The sequence below is a fragment of the Mizuhopecten yessoensis genome, unplaced genomic scaffold (assembly GCF_002113885.1).
Source record: "Mizuhopecten yessoensis strain PY_sf001 unplaced genomic scaffold, ASM211388v2 scaffold4813, whole genome shotgun sequence".
In the NCBI taxonomy this organism is placed as follows: domain Eukaryota; kingdom Metazoa; phylum Mollusca; class Bivalvia; order Pectinida; family Pectinidae; genus Mizuhopecten; species Mizuhopecten yessoensis.
The window spans coordinates 4,294-4,540 of record NW_018405734.1 but is presented as its reverse complement, the minus strand read 5'-3'; positions in this window follow the sequence as shown (position 1 = coordinate 4,540).

Genomic DNA, 247 nt, shown 5'->3' with positions numbered 1-247 from the left:
AAGGGATCCCCATACCACTGCGTAACAATATTACTGTGTGTCATAAGGGAGCATCATACCACTGTCAAACACTATAACTGTGTGTCATTAAGGATCCCCATACCACTGTTAAACACTATAACTGTGTGTCAAAAGGGATCATCATACCACTGTCAAACACTGTTACTGTGTGTCATAAGGGAGCATCATATGTCAAACACTATAACTGTGGGTCATAAGGGATCCCCATCCCACTGTCAAACACTGT